Source organism: Myiozetetes cayanensis, unplaced genomic scaffold, assembly GCF_022539395.1.
Source record: "Myiozetetes cayanensis isolate MyiCay16 unplaced genomic scaffold, myiCay2020 scf1, whole genome shotgun sequence".
Lineage (NCBI taxonomy): Eukaryota > Metazoa > Chordata > Aves > Passeriformes > Tyrannidae > Myiozetetes > Myiozetetes cayanensis.
Genome location: NW_026086604.1, coordinates 63,422,167 through 63,436,131, shown reverse-complemented (window position 1 = coordinate 63,436,131; position 13,965 = coordinate 63,422,167).

Here is a 13,965-nt window from a genome sequence, read left to right as displayed (position 1 = left end):
TTCAAAAAACTTGAACTTCTCAAAACCTGATGTATTTTCACTACTTAAAAATATCTACTCAAATCCTATAATTGCAATATATTTCAGATTGCTTTTTGTCTAAGCAATACACTAGATATATGTTTTAATGCAATGTTGCATTTCGAAAAGTGTCCTCATGAAGAATAATATATTTTTTTCTGAATCTAAAATCTTTTCTTTTTTTGAAAATTTGATCTAGGCTATTAGAAATATGTATGAATACAGCTATGAAGGTACACTAATTTTGTGTCTGTTTGAAAGCAATCACTTCAGCAATGACTAGATGCTGTCAATAATTTTGCTTAGTACTGGGAGGTGAAGGCTGTTTTTGTCTGACCTTCTATGCAGAAGTCCAGTCAGACCCAAGAGTTGTTTGAAAAGAATGAGGTGGTACTACTACTTATAATTAAGACTAAATTTGATTTGTCTACACCCCTGCAAAATTTCCCCTTTAAGAAGCCTGCCTCAAGCTGAGTTCTGTGTCTATGCATGTTTGATTTTCACCTGAAATAGTCTGGTCATTTCTCAGAATGATATTACAAGAAGAAGCGTGTTTTCTGCCTGTTCACATTTTCTTTATAATTGCTTCATTACAAAGCTGTAGTTCCTTTGTGTTTCATAGCAGGACAGAATCATAGACTGGTTTGGATTGGAAGGGTCCTTGAAGATCATCTGGTTCCTACCATAGACACCTTCCCAGGGACAACTAGACCAGGTTCCTCAGAGCCCTATCCAGCCTGACACTGAACACTTCCAGGGTTAGGGCATCCACAGCTTCTGTGGGTGACCTGTTCCAGTGTCTCACCACCCTCACAGTAAATAATTTTTTAATAATATCTAATCTTTTAGTTTAAAGCTATCCCCCTTGTCCTATCACTCCATGCCCTTGTAAAAAGTCCCTCTCCAGCAGTTTTGAAGACCTCTGTTAGGTACTGGAAGGTTCTATAAGGTCTCCCCAGAGTCTGCTCTTCTCCAGGCTGAACAACCCCAACTCTCTTAGCCTGTCTTCATAGGAGAGGTTTTCCAGCTCTCTAATCATCTTCATGACCCTCCTTTGGACTTGCTGCAATAGGTTCTTGTCTTTCCTGGAGCTGGACATAGTACTTCAGATGGGATCCCAGGAGAGTGAAATGGAGGGGCAGAATCACTCCCTTGACCTGCTGGCCACACTACTTTTAATACAGCCCAGGTTGTGGTTAATTTGAATAGTTAATTTGAAGACTGTGAGAGATGGATAATTGGCTACTTCCTCTATTACGGTGTTTCAGAGGTAAGCTACCCTCCCCTTTAAAATATTCTGCCTGTTTAATAATGGGAATGTCAAGCTTTAGCTTTCAGCCTTTGTTTTTGTTGCACTTCTGGGTGCTGGTTTGAAAAACTCCTTAATACTTGCTTTAGTATTTTTCCCTCATAAGGATAATTATACTTTTCCCACATATACTTTGTAATAATTTCTCTTCTCAGTCTGCTGTTTGGTAAGTTAAAGAGATTGAGGTCTTAAAGTCTCTCACTCTTAGAGGCATTTTTTACAGTTTGTAATTATTTTTAAACCTTTGAACCATCTACACATGCACTAAAAAGGATGGTGCAACACTTTCATTACATTTTTGTATTTAGAAGGAAATGTGGTCTTTGTGATTTTTTACTACTTATTGTATGAATATCTTCTGAAATGTTTTCTGCTCTCACTTCAGTTTGAGGTCTGTTGCTCCCAGATAATAGATCTCCCTGGTCTTTCTCAGCATCAGCACAAACAACTTGCCTTTTCTGCAGGTCCAGGACTTTTATGCTTGCTGCACATGCATTTCTCAGCTAAACTGGACCTCCTACTCTACAACAGTGTCCGTGCATCCAGAGTTCTGAACAGGACCCTACAGTCAAGACATGTGATGTTTTATTAAGAACTTTAGAACCAAACTCATGTGCTTGGTTTTTAGTGGGTTTATTTTTTTGTGTGTTTTTTTTTTTTTATTCTATTGACATGTAGTAATTTTTCATTGCTTTGTAAGTGTAACTCAAATTATCTTCTGTGTGTGTATGAATATAGTATGTAGGAAACAGAATCTGCAAGGACAGGAAGACAGAGTAAGAGTACAGGAAACACAGAAACATAATTTACCTTTCCACAAATGACCTTCATGCATATTCTTTTCTGGGTAGGGTGCAGGCTGGAGGTTCAAGGGGAGTACACACAAGTATTGGGACTCTTTTAAAAATATCAGCTCTTCATTGTAGTGAAGTCAGGTCTTTTATGTGCTGAATGTGAAACTGTAAAACATATTTGATCTGTAATTATTCCAAAATGTTAAAAAAATTACAGAAAACTAATATATATAATCTGGGTTATAGTCTTCAATAAAGTTTTCTTTGACTTCATATATTTCAGTCATGATTACAGACTTCAAAAAGCCTAATCAAAGTTGATAACTGAAGACATCTTCCACCAGCATATTGGTATAAATACATCACAACACATTTACTTATCATGCCTATTTGTTTTTTAGTTTTGCTTGTCACTTATGAGCAGGATGCCCTAACAATCCATCAAGAATACTAAAGTCTGTAACTTAATAATTTGAAATTGATTGTGATACTGATTTAATATTTGAAGAAGGATGATAAGACAGTAAACAATGTGGGCAGACTTCAGCTCATTTTCAGAGAGAAGTTTTAATGTAGTTTTGTTCGAAAATGAACCACAGATGTAAATGTGCTCATGCATTTTATATAAAGGAAAGTATTATTCAGACTAAGGAGAGTAAAATTGATTATAGGTTATATGTTCCTTAGCAAACAGTTCTATCATTTCGATTCCAATCTCCTATAAAAAATTTGCTAGGATAACTTCTGAATGGCTGAAAGCAGATGAAAATACTTTAGTCTTTTGGCAAACAAAACTAGTTTACAGTGGAATTTCCTGCAGTGTTTTGTAAAATGCTGGGTTTTGCAAAGCAGTATTGGTTCCATAGAAGAATTTCCACCCTCTGATTTCTAGAGAGAAAATCTGTTCTTTTTTGCTCAAAAGCAAAAATGCCTTTAACATGAGAGTCAACACGCATTTATATAATCAGAGAGTGTAGCATGAAGTATTCAAAACCAGGATAACATGACAAATTGCAGCTTAGCTGATTCTCTTGGAGTTTCAAAATTACATAATTGAATGTTTATCATGTTCCATGTGATCTGTTAGCAAACTTATTTCCATTGGATGCAGACCTGGTGTTTCTCAGAAATAATAGTTGTCTAGCACTGGGAGACGTTTAATAACTAATAGAAAGGAGTGATTGGAAAAAGTCTTCTTTCTGTAGATTTTAGATTTCATTTATATATTGGAGGAAAAAAATAAATGGAACAGTCATATACCTAAAAACTTCTTGTATGCAGGCAGTTACTGCTTATTTTGATATTAGTAGTTTTGAAAAATGAGCATTTGGTTAATAGCCATGAGATGTGAATTCTGATAAAGAACATTGGCCTTTAGTGATCAGTTACTATGTGAAGGCAATTGAAGTTACTGCAGATTTACACCAGCGTTGAAAGAAAGTGGAATCTCTCTCAAAGTAATGTAATGAGTTCCTTCATCCTACTTAATCCTGTTTCGCTGCAGCAGCTACTACAACTTGCATGCTGTTAATTGCTGTTAGTGAAGCATACTTGACTCCAATTGCTCCTCAGAGCCCCATTCCCTGATTCCAAATGACTTTTTGTGGAGATCTTTTCCCATTAAAATAGCAAACAGAAAATTATACTGTATCTAGTTTCATTACTGCCTTAGAATACTAGCTGTTTGTTTTAAATTTGAACTTGTATTTGTTTGCTGATTTTGTTTTCTGGAAAACTATTGCAGAATTTCATTCTTTGCATGAGTGAAAATCAACTTCAATTTACTTAATTTTTTTCTCCAAAACATCATACAAAATTCTATTACAAAAACCTCCTATAAATCAACCTTAAAATAGGGCAAGATTTCGTTGTGTTCACTTTTGTTTGTGGTTTTGTTTTTTTGGTTTTGTTTGTGTGGGGTTTCTTGTGTGGTTTTTTTTGTTTGTTTGTTTGGGTTTTTTTACTTTTAGAAAGAATATATATTAATTAGTAAAACTAGTATAAATTAGTATAACCACATAATATTACCAGCTAAGGATTTGAAAGGCTTATTATTCTTCCATAGTGCACTTGGGTGTTGCTGTTTTGCCATCATTTTATTACTGATAGCTCTGCCGTGATTTCTCACTGCAATCATAGAATCATAGAACATGCTGAGTTGGCAGGGACCCATCAGGATCATAGAGTCCCTGTGTAGGGCACCCCAAGAGTCACACCATTTACCTGAGAGCATTGTCCAAATGCTTCTTGAACTCTGTCAGGTTTGGTGCTGTGACCACTTCCCTTGGGAGCCTGTTCCAGTGCTCAACCACCCTCTGAGTGAAAAACCTCTTTCTGATATCCAACCTAAGTCTCCCCTGACTCAGCTTCATGCCATTTCCTTGGGTCCTGTCACTGGTCATGAGAGTGAATAGATCTGTCTGTCCCTTTGCTGCCCTCGGTCTCTGTCCTCTTCATCCATCCTTCTTTGAGATTTGAGTCCTCTGATAAGGAAAAGTGTTACTAATTTTAGACCTTTCAGAAATATTGGTCCTTGAGGTTGAGATGGGAGTGATAATAAAGAAAAAAAAGGCATCAGCGTTTCATGTCCTCAGCAGCAGCCTTTTCCCTTGAGCCTGCCCCTTCTTTGCATCCCTGGGGCCACTCTCAAAACTACCACCTTTTCCACTGTTGCCTACAAGAAGCCTCTCCTGGCCTTCTGCTTGGAATAGTTCAAACCACCCAGACTTGCTAAAAGATCACTGCTAAAAGATACATAGGAACCCAGAGACAGAAAACATATTCACAGTTTATGCATAACCCTTTTCTCCTTGCCCATGTTCCACGATCTGATTGAGTAATGGTCCCTGCTGTGTAAATGACCACTCCTTTCTGCTGCTGATTAATCTTTGAACTCCCTGCCTGGTCATAGTGTGCTTGTATTTTCCTGCCTAACTGACATGGAAGTATTGAAGAACATTATCCTGACAACTGATCCCTGAGAGAGTTTATTAGGAAAACACTTATTATCAATGAATTCTCATTAGTAATTATATTTGGGCAATTTGATATTTCAACCACTTTACAAACAGTCTATGTGAATAATGATTTTTGTAGTGATTTTTTTTTTTAAATGGTGTGCATTACTAGACAGAAATCTTCAGGGACAAAGCTTGTTTTTACAGCTATGCTTAACACTAGTACTAATAAAAAGACAGTGAAATGCAATGCAGATTGAAAATGGAGACAATCAATGTATTCCAGTGGCAGTCTAGGTCTAATTTCTCTGTCCTTTTTGCCATTAAGTCATCAGTCCCTGAAATCAGATTTGTTGTCTCTACAGGGGGTCACGAAGATACAAAATTTGTGCCTGTAGGATTCTATCTTTTTGTAAGTAAGTCCCCACTCAAAACTGCGCTGCTGTGTGCACAACACAAATATGATTTCATCATGTGTGCCAAAGATTAAAGTGAAGGGTAATCCATTGTTATGACAAATCTTCACAATGATGTCAAGTCCTGATCCAAAGTGAACTCAGGCCACTCATTTGAATTTACCCCCAAGATCAAAATGAACTAAAAACCCGGAGCCAATCACAATGTTTATAACAGTGATGAGGATGGCAAAAAAGGCATCCTTCTTCTTGTTCTTTTTGTCTGAGACTCTTCACATACAGATTTCAAAGAGCCTAAAGTTGAAGCAATTGAATTGTTGTATTGTTCTTAATGTACATCCCCAACATTATCAAGTGATGGAAAATAAAGACAAGGTCTTATATACATATGATCCTATATGCCCAAAAACTAACATATTTTTTTCAAATATGAGTTGGTCTAATAAAGAATGATGATTACAGAACTTACCATTCTAATGTCCTTAGACCATCAGGGCTACCATAACATCAATATAATGTGTGTGTTCACAAAAAACATTGTCTATAAAGAAAGTTTCATTGTTAGCCATCGCCTTTCAGTAACTGGCATCATCAACAAATATACTTTTTTCAAACCACTTTAGTACCAGTTTTCTCAATTCTCAAGCCTTTTAATGATATTTCTCTCTGAGAACCACTGAGCCCCTACAATGGAGCCCTCATGCTCTTTGCTCTTAATTTTCATTAAATAAATTATGAAAGTTTTCAGGATTTAATGCAACAGATGATGAGGCAATTAGCACAGACTGAAACATACAATAAAACACTGTATTTTGAATAAACAGTCTCCTGGTGTATAATACAAAGACACCTCCTCCAGAAGTTTTCAGCAAACCAACAAAATCTTTGTGCACGTTGGTTATGGCACACGCCTTCTCTGTGAAAGGGCTAACTCATCTGCATCAATGTAATCTAATGTTTTCACTAATTGTTATAGGTTCAACATATTCCTTTCGGTCCAATGATGGGATTTCCTCCACTGACACAGATATTGCTAAGTATTCATCTGGAGAAGGAGCTGACTGAATTACAGGAACTTTATAAAATTTAGTCTTTTTCTGGTGAAAGCATTGCTCCCTTCTTAGCAGTGTCAGTGTAGAAAGCCTTTGTGCATCCCTCTTGCATGCCTGAATGTACTGCTGCGATTCCAGAATTAGTCCCAGGAAAGTATGGATTCCGTGCACTACCCAGCTACAGCTATAATTTCCTGATAGTTTGCATTATATGCCTTATTCTCTCTGGGAAGGTTTTGGCACATTTCTAGCCTTCTAAAACATATATGACTTTCACTTTTGGGCTTCTGGTCTCTCAGACTGCTGGAATAGGTTGACAAAATATTTATTTTGCTCACAAATCAGTCAGCCAGCTCTTTGGCTTCCCTCACTGAGATAGCTTAGATAACTAGTTGGCAAGCTGATATCAAGGTGAGGGTTCTCAAACCTTTCTAAATGCCTAAAACAGCAAAAACTGAGAAAAAGACTCTTGTTTTGGTCTCTGCCTAGTTCAAGTTTAGTAATGTTTAATACTGTTCTTACCTTTGTCATAATGCTGAATGAGAAAAAGCATCCTGAGAAGCTGATTGTAACACACACCACAAGGAAACTCTTCAGTCAGATAGCCAACTGCAAGAGCACCATGTGTTTCCCTCTGGGAACAGGTCTTTTTTACAAAAGACACACAAAGAGATGTGAGTAGTCTGCTGTCAAGTCAGTCAAAACTCCAAGTTGAGATGCAAACCCCTATTTCTAAATTCTGAGCTGGGGTAGAATAAAGATAAACAAAGAAGTAGGCTCTTTTAGTAAAGTTTGATAGTTACAAATTCCTGGTTGGAATTGTTAATTTGAATGTCTGAGTAGAGCAGCACAATTAAGGTGTATGGCTGTAGCTGAGCACCGATGTTTCAACATACAGTTATCAAGGACTATGTTTAGCAGTATCTCTACTTCTATTGCCCTTGGTTTGCCTCAGGAAATGGAATCTTACGAACTATTTTAATGAACAAACAAACAAAAAAATCCAATTTAGGTCAAATGGCATTTGTTTTGGGTTCAGTATTTCTGAGGTTAAGTTTTTTAGTCAGGCAGTGGTGTTTATTGCAACAGAGAATTGATTGGGTCATGTAGGGCACAGAGTACAAATAGCAGTGTCACTCACCAATAGGTACCACAATTTCCTCCAACATGTACTGAACTCCTACTGGTCCTTCCAGCACCAGTGGAAGAGAAACAGGAGAGACTATCAGAAAAGCACACTTCGTTTTCATTTCTATATCTTAAATAAGCCTTGAGGCTAAGGCTCAAATGAGTGACAGCCTGGCTTATGTTGTTTTAGTCTACAAAAGTGTTTTATCAAATTGGCAGTGCTGTGTGTCAGTTATATGTGACCTCTGTATGGAAAATGTTTACACGATATTATTAACTGTTTTGCTCCAGGGTTTCCTTATGAATCTGCTATATTCTCTGCATTAAGAACATGGCAACCAAGCTTCCCAGATCTCCAACCAACTTTCCAGAAACAATTGTTTGAAAATATACTCCCACATACACTTGTATAGAGTCTGATCAGGTACTGTTATTCAGGTGTTTGGGAAAAAAGAAGTTATTATAAAATTTTAACTTGGGATTTCTCTGTTGCTCGATGGAGATTTAGACACTGAATACATTATTAGCTGCCAGTTCATTCTCCCCTACTTAACAGCATATAAAGTAATAAGCAAAGACAGATGAATAACTAACATATTGATAGAAATGTGATAACGTCTCTGGTGCATTATTTTTAGAAATAAGTCTTTTTAAAAAAGACACATCATTTGCCCAGATAAACTCTGTATGGTGTCTACATTTTCTAGGAAAAGAATTTTTCTTTTGAGTCACTTCAAAGTCCCTTTCAGATACACATATTCCCCCTCTCCTTTTACACCACCACTTTAAGTTATGTTTTTCTCTCCTTCTTTTCATTCTGTCTTATGAGATTTCTTTTACTTGGGCAAGGTTATTTCACCAGAGCCAGAAATAACACTTTTGCGAGTGATCCGTGGTCTTATTACAATTTCAGGTACCTGGTTCATTTTCAGTTTCTGCTTTCATGTTAAACCCATGAAATAGTACCTGGGGTCAGCTAAAGAAATTAAAACTCTTACAGTCATCTGCTTAAATGGCCAGGTCAAGTACAGGAAGGAGTACTTCATGCTTCACAGTCTTACAGGTTTGGGGCCAGTGCTCTGTACTAAGCTTTGGAGGAGCCTGACCTGTATTTTGATCCTCTTGGCACCTGTAGAAGGGGCCAAGAAAGGAGAGGAAAATTATCTTCTGGGGATGCCTTATCAACCTGCTTTTCTTTCCATCTTGTCTGGAGGGACTGGAGGGACACATGGAGTGAGGCAATGCCTCGTAAACACTTTGTACACTCTTACAGAAGACCAGGTCTCCCCACTGATTCCCACTCATCCCCACCCAGGCATGAAGAAGGCTTTGATGTAGCCTCCTGTACCTTAAAAATCCCAAATTGTTGGAAGGACAGTTCCACATAGCAACTAGCTACATCATCACTCAGATTTTTGCTATTCAAAAAGCTTATTAAAAAGGCACTTCCTTCCCAGGTGCCACCATACGTACACACACACACACACTCACACACACACACATTCACCTCAGTCTCCCAACATAGATCAAATGCCCAAGTACTACTTTAATTCTTACAGCTGTGAGACCTCAAACTCATGTAGACAGAGCACAGATATATGCTGAGAACTTCTGCAGTGCTCGTCATGAAATTTAGTGATTTCTTATTGTCTTACTGAGTTCAACTCAGACTCTGCAGAGGTATGAAGTGGTTCAAAAAGAATTTTCCCTCCCTTGCATTCCCCAGGGAAATGCAGGTTGTCAGGGTAAATCAATACATTCACGTGCCAAAAGGATTAAAAGTGTAGTTCTGGATTACTATGCACAGGTTGGGAAATGCCCAATTTACAGTTACTGTTTAGATTTCTTCCCAGCTCTCTTGCACTTCTGACCTGTACGGTATATGACACGGGAGTCATCCCGGAGAAGTGGCACATGCTCACATACAGTAAATCTGTTTTATTTCTCTTTGAGATATTTCACCAATTAGGTGAGATATCGCCTTATTTTTTGGTACAGAGAGTCACTGCCACAACCCTTCTGCTTTGTACGTAAGAGACATTAGATTATTTGTTACTTGTTAAAGTAGAAAAACCTGTCATTACAAGAGTGCACACATGCTAAATAACAGTGGAATTTCCTCCCAATGAATTCTTGGTTGTTGGAAGACCAATATGTCAGCTTAAACACTGGGTTACAGGCTGCAGACACGTTGTAGATTTAAAGCCTCCATGTCAGTGGCCACGTTAAGTCAGATGGCAAGCAGTCAGCAGGGCTGATACGAGCTAAAGACTTAACCTTTTAACAGCAATAATGATGAGTGGAAAGGCTTATCTAAGTCTTGCACTGAGCAAGAAATTGGAAGCTGAACAGGAGATACCTGCAGATAAGCATCTGATATATGAAAGAATTCAGTGTGCTGAACATGTCCTTTAATGGTCTCCTGAGAAGTCAGGAAAGCATCCTGATGCTATGCTTGGTGCAAAACCAAGCAGCATTTTGATCTGATTTGAAAAAAATTCATATGGCACTGAGTAGTCCCATGGAGATGTGCTTCCTCAGGAGTTTGGCACAGCCTGTGCAGGCTGGTCAGGTCTGCCACAAAGTTTTCTCATCTTCCTCTTGGCACCTTGGACTTTCACTGGGGCAGATTATTTTTTGCTGAAGCAAGACCCTGGTGAACTCAAAGGACTGCTGGAGGAGGAGGTTCAAGGTTAGAAATGTTGCTTTCAGTTCTCCATGAATTCAGCCTTGGGAACATTTACATTTCAGAGAAGACAGGTCTTATTTATAAAATGCCAGCTAACAGTAAGCTGTCACTGAGAGGTAAGGAACACTTTGCTTCTCATAGCATTTGTTGTTTTGCTTATGTGGTTGCAGTATGGGGCAGTTTGGGGCAGCCTGTGCTTCCCATACACATTTTGTTAAACAGGGAGTGGAGATAGCTGCTGTCCCTAGGGCAGAGAGCTGGAGTAGGTCGAGAGAGGGACAGGGTGAGGCAGGCAGCAGCCGTGAGCGAGGGATCTTCCCTACAAGGCTTCAGTCAACAAGAGACTTGTTTAAATATTTGTGAGTTTACACCATTCACTTAACTTGTTGATTTCTCTACCCGACAAGTTGCTCTGCACCAATACTGTATGGCAGTTTCTAATAAATCCTCCTTTAAAAGCTGGAGGCTGATGGTGTCTTCTGGTTTGATGACTTCAGAGTTATGTGCATCAATTCCACCTCAAGGTTCTGGTTGATTCAGTCCCACCATCATCACTGATCCCAGCAAACAGTCACAGACTACACCAGGTGGAACTGAAAAGCAAGACTGCATAGAATGGATGAAAACAATGAAAACAATGTGGGATCTGCAGAATTAAGGATTTGCACATGGAAAAAAAAGCATTAAGTGCTTGCCCGTCTTTTACACTGAAAATAAAAAAATCCCAGACTGACAACACTGTCTGCAGGGTGGTTTTCTGGCTTTCAGATGCTCAGATGCCTTCTCAGGAAGTACAAATATCACTATGGCTGGCGATGCAACTTCTATGGCAAATATTAGTGCTTCAATTTCTTTACTTATCACCTCACACTACAGCCAGTAGACAGGGACAGCTGTTGTGATCTTGTCAGCCAGCAATGATGAAGAATGTTTCAAATGAGATATTCCAGCTTTGGCAGGCAAAGCAACTCAAAAGCAAGCCTGGAATTTGGTGTGAACATGACTGCCAACAGTTTGCATCCTCCTGGATTCACCCAAGAGATTGAAGCACGAATGTGTCACACATGGGTTTCATGTGCAGCTTTGAGAATTAAATATCAATTCTTAAATCAAGTTTTTATATCAATAAGCAATTTTTTGCTTATTGGAATAGTGCTTCTGATGGAAATAATTGTGACAGCCAAGCAAACCTGTGCTTGCAAACCCTGAATAATTTTCAGCTTTTCTTGGACCAGCAAGACATAGCTTGGCAAATCTTTAATTTTGTGCTGTTATCTTGTATTTTGGTGATGAGTACATATAAGAATGCAGATCTTTTTTTATGATATATGATGTATTAAATATTTTTTGAATTTCAAAAAAGCATCATCTCAACAATGCTGAAAACTGATAGTTTCTGAAAATCAGTTACTTGTGGAGAAAAATCCAAACTTCCCAATCCTTTTTGTGTGTTTCAACTGTAACTAATTAAAGATCACTCCATGATGCATACAGTGACAGAGATTCTCCCTTGGAAATGTTTGGTGTTCAGTAACCACTGCCTGATAATTTCAAAATTATGACATGTGGTTAATATGTTGTGATGCTTAACAGTTTGTATCTTAATAGAGGTAAAGGAAATGTTTTAAAGTAATGGAAGGGCATTTCATTGGCCTAAAGGCTTTCACTTGAATATTAAAAGTCAGCCACAGCTGAAACAAATGATTTCTTGTGAAAAAAATCAGAAAAGCACCCCTCTTACGTATATTAAGAAGTACCCTGTTTAAGGTTTGAAGTTTTATTTGCTTGTGTTGGAGTGTAGGCTGTAATTGGGTGCCAGATGCAATGATTTATGATACAGTTAACAATTATACTTTGTTCTTTCCACAGGACCAATGCCTCATCTACTGCACAAAAGTGATAGCTCTAGCTGAATAAAGCTGCTTTTAAAATATATTTTTATTGTTATTAGTCAGCAGATGGGGCCTGATTTTCCTTTCTGAATTCTGCCCAGAGCTTGCACCAAACAAGGACACTAACCTGGTTTGCTAAGGAAGTGAGCTGTGGGTGTTATTAGAGTGTGTGCCCATTTCTCTTTTTTAGGGACCAACTCTTACTCCATGCAGTGACGTTTGGTGATGTAAACAGTCATCGTCTCTGGATACTGAGAGTTAAATACCTTCATCAAAATACCTCCAGCAGGTTTTTTTCAGGGGCATGTCTACATAGCAGAAAAATATTGTGTCAAAGCATAGACATGACGCGTTTCCCCTCTGCTGCTTGTCACAGGTCTGAGAGAAGAGCTGACCTTCTGACTGTAGGTCATGGCAGCTACAAGTAGCCCTGAGTGGATCCAATGAGTAATTTTAAAATGATGATTTTCAAAATACTCCTGACTGCAATTTATTGATTTTTAAACATCTGTTCCCTATTTTTCCTCTAATGAATTTTTAGACACAGGGAAATTTATGTAAAAATTCTGGTTTTTGCCTTTGTGCTGGGGTGACACCCAAAGAGAGTCTTTGAAGGCATTTGCCCAAAAAAGAAAAAAGGTTGTTCAAATCTGTTTTGCAGCTTGATTTATTCATCCACAAACACTACCTCAGCACTGTTGGTAAGTAAATAGCATGTTGAATAATGGTTTATTTCAGAAATCTTAGATCCATACACATGTATGGCTCCCAGGGAACAACTCCTCCTTAACACACCAAAGTAGTTCTTTCTAGTTCCCTAAAGGTTTCATACAGTCAAAGCCATACTCCCTTAATCTTAGCAAACACCAGGCCAAACTCACTAGCATTCAAGGGAAAATGGGACACCTGCCCAAAAGAGAAACATTGCTAGACATGAGTATGTAACAATTCACATTTTTACTTGGAAATCCTCAAACTGTGATTTCTACAACGTTTGTATAAATGGAGAGTGGATAATAAAAATTATTTCATGTAATTATTAAAGTGTACATTTCTTCTGGCAGAATAATTTCTCTTGAAAGACCTTAAACACGTGCTTCAGGAAGTCACAAGCCTCTCACAACATTGTTCTTATGTCTGTACTATTCCTCATCTAAAAGTACTGTCATCTGCACCTAAATAAAGGAGTCTGTAATGGTAGCTGAGAAAGGAATGAGAGGAAGATTTCTTTTAAATCCTTTTCTCATTCAAAATATTCAGCCTTATTTATTATCCAGAAGATTCCAACAAGCAACTATAAACTATAAAATATTGTGTTTGCTGCAATCTGGAATTGCCCAGGTCTGTGCTGCTTCTGCTTTATCTGCTTCGTCTATCTTGGAAATCTCCTCCTTGGCAATTACAGAATCACAGAGTCATCAGGGTTGAAAGAGATCTTCAAGACCATCTAGACCAACTACCAATCCAGCACCATCATAATCACCCCTAAATCATCATCATACCCTCAAGTGCCACATACAGATGCCTCTTGGACGCTTCCAGAGACCACCTCTCTGTGCAACTTGTTTCAATGCCTAACCACTCTTTCAGTGAAAATTCTTTTTCTCTTATCTAATCTGAACCTTCCCTGGTGCAACTTAAGGCCCTTTCCTCTCATCTTTTCATTTCAGACAAAATATTGACAATAATTATCTCTCAGCAACCATT